General features: G+C 54.0%; 1 pseudogene; it reads left to right on the top strand.

Annotated features, from left to right (window-relative positions):
* The first annotated feature begins 2744 nt into the window (after positions 1-2744).
* LOC123118185 (uncharacterized) lies at positions 2745-2883 on the top strand (annotated as a pseudogene).
* The last annotated feature ends 372 nt before the right edge of the window (positions 2884-3255 follow it).

Genomic DNA, 3255 nt, shown 5'->3' with positions numbered 1-3255 from the left:
CCCGACCCATTCAAAACCCCCTCCCTAAGGCCAACTCCACTGCGCGACCCCAAACGGACGTCAGTTTTGCTTGGATTCTGTCCATTTGGGTAGGGCAATGGGGTCGTGTTCGGGCCGTTTCTGGATGCGGTGGCCGTGCGCCCAACGGTGGACGCATCCTGGCCGCATCCTGCCCGCGTACTTTTTCCTTTGCAAGCCCTTATACTTTTTTTCATCATTCATTTTTGGTACATGGGAATACATCACCAAATTTTGACTAGAAAATTAAGACCAAAGAAAACAAGAACCACAAGAATACATTTTAGAAGATATCCAACTTCCATAACTGCTCCTGTAAGTTGGATTAGTGTCTTCTTGATGCATTCATTGTTGATCTGCGGAGGAGCCGCCTCCATCTTGTGTGTTTCTTTCTTCTTCGAGTCTAAAGAAGTAAAGGTTGCTTCCTCGCATCTAGTCTCGTGTCTAGCCTCTAATCTAGCAACAAGTGCACTTGTCTCATCTACAACCTCTATGCTAGCTAAAAGTGCACGAACATCTACTAAATTGCGCTCTATCAATATATCGATGTACTCTTCTTCCCAATACCAAAACTTGCATCCATTCTACACAGCAAAATTTGAAGTTAGCACAACTAGTCAAATCTAGAGCACAAACCGAAGCTAAAAAGAGCACATACCCCATCGTTTAAGCACTTGATGAACACCCATCCGGGATGTTCCGGCGTTGTAGACACGCGGCGCACGACCTTCTTTGGGATGTGGTCGCACTTAATGAGTGGCAACGGTGCGCCGACGAGCTTTTGGGCTAGCACCGAGCCCGGCCGACCGCCATTCGTGTATCTGCCGGCGGACCACCGACGGTATAGATCCGAGCGGCTAGAAGAGGAGCCACTGCCTGCATGTGGCCTTGCGTCCCTGCCAGGGCCTTCCGGCCCGGTGCCTATCCAGTCCATGGTGCTGTGCGGCCTCCCACAGCTGGGTGAGCTCAAGACCGACCGGATCCGCCCCAAATCCGGCCGGCGGGTGCGCAAATCAGGTGGCCGTGGTTGGGTAGCTCGGGGTGCCGAGGGGAAGGGGCTGGGCGAGTGCACATCCGAGTTGCACAACTAATGGCGGCGGCGGCGACGACGAGGGAAGAGTGGGGAAGAGTGTAGAAGAGTGGAGGGCGTGCGGCCGGAGGGAGGGAGGGGAGCAGATAGAAAAAGGCACCCCTGTGCCACCGACGGGCAGGCCAGGGGAAGACACGCGCAGATGGCCCACGCGTCCGCGTGTTGTCCGTTTCACCCCAAAAGTGGCGCAAACTTGGGCCGGGGATGGGTCGAAAGCGGACAGAAAACGGACAAAAGTCTGTTTGCGCCCGCGCGCTGGGCCATCTGGTTCGTCCGTTTTACCCCAAACGGACGCGCGCGGACTGGATGGGGTCGCGCGGTGGAGTTGGCCTAAGAGCTTATCCCCACCTCGTTCCTTCCCTGTATATGCACCCCACCAAGACCGTCACCGTCTCTGCACCACTGTAACCACCGCCTAGTTCTTGCCAGAACGTCGGTGCTCTACCAGGCGTCCTGTGTTTCACCGTCGTTGCGCCCTTGTATCCAGCCACCGCTTAGGTATTGTCCGCCCCTAGTCAGTTGCGTCCATGGCGGACACCATGCCGACAAGTGTTTTGTCAAAATAGCATTGAGAATTTTATTGGCCTTCTTCTTGTTGAACATGAAGCAAGCACGATGATGGGGTACTCGGCGAGGGAGGATGCATTGTTGTGCGACGTGTGGTGGTCCACAAGTGCGGGGTTTGTAGGTATGAAGCAAAAGGGCACGATATTTTGGCAACATGTGCAATCTTGATTTCGTGAGCACACGCACTACGCACCCTACAATTTAGATGTGATCCATGATCGCAATGCGAAATCACTACTCCATCGGTACTAGACCATTTCAAACACCATCACGACGTATGGCGGTGTGATTGCACAATGTTAAAGAGTAGGCTTGTATATAACTTGACACTTGTCACGATGATGTAACGTGACACTTGTCATGATGGGTGTGTTGCGTGCGTATAGTTGTGTATACCCGGCAGGTTGTTAGGCTAGTTGATCTTATCTCTTATATAGCTTGGAGTAGAGGTCAAGACTAGAAACAACCTGTCGATCTTGTAATCTTTCCTCTATATTGAAACGCACGCATCCCTGCCAAAGGTGCATACGCTTAAACCCTTTCTTCTTTCATGGTATCAGAGCCTACCTCGAATTCATCCATGGAAAGCTCTTTGGGGAACTCCTTCCCCTCATCTCCGTTTGCACACATCACAACAGAGAAGCTTACGAGAGGGAAGGAAGCGCTATGGCGCGCCACCGTCATCTCGGCCATCCAGGGAGCGCAGATGGTGAACTTCCTCAACATCGAGCAGGTGGTGCCCCCAATGACCATTGAGGTCACCAGCGACGACGGCAAGACCAAGTCCATGGCGCCCAACCCGGCGTTCGGCGCGTGGTATGCACGGGATCAGCAGGTGTTCTCTTACCTGTTGACCATGCTGCCCCGCGAGATGGCCATCCAGGTGGCGACGTGCCACACCGCAGAAGAGCTGTGCAACACGGTGCACAGGATGCTTGCATCGCATACCCGTGCGCAGACCGTCAACGTCAGAATCGCATTGGCAAACCTCCAGAAGGGAAACAAGACTATCACTCAATATGTTGGTAAGGTCCGAACCCTTTGTGATGAATTAGCTGCTTCAGGGAAGAAGGTGGATGAGGAGGATGTTGTCTCTCACATCCTCGTTGGACTCGACGAGGAGTTCGACCCCGTGGTATCTACCATGTGCTCTAGGGTTGAGCCTGTCAGGGTCCCGGAGCTGTACTCGCAGCTCCTGAGCTTCGAGACTCGCATGAATCTGCGTGGCAGGTCCTCTCAGTCGTCGGCAAACGCGGGGACACGTGACGCTTCAACAACAACAAAAAAAGCAACAGTGGCGGCGGTGGTGACCGCGGTGACCGCGGCTGCAACTTCAACAACATGCAAGGTGGCGGCGGTGATCGTGGTCGTGGCACCTTCTCCAAGCCACCGAACCGTGGCAACCCTGGAGGCAAGAACGGTAGCGGCGGCAACTACAACAACAATGCCGCCACCAAACCAACATGCCAGATCTGTGGCAAGGTTGGTTACCCAGCGTGGAAGTGCTAGAAGCGTTACGACTCCTCCTATCAGGGGGGAGGAACACTCTGCAAACATGGTGGCTCCGCAGTATGGCGTCG

This window comes from Triticum aestivum, chromosome 5B, assembly GCF_018294505.1.
Source record: "Triticum aestivum cultivar Chinese Spring chromosome 5B, IWGSC CS RefSeq v2.1, whole genome shotgun sequence".
Taxonomy (NCBI): Eukaryota; Viridiplantae; Streptophyta; class Magnoliopsida; order Poales; family Poaceae; genus Triticum; species Triticum aestivum.
This window is presented reverse-complemented; position numbering and strand designations above follow the sequence as displayed.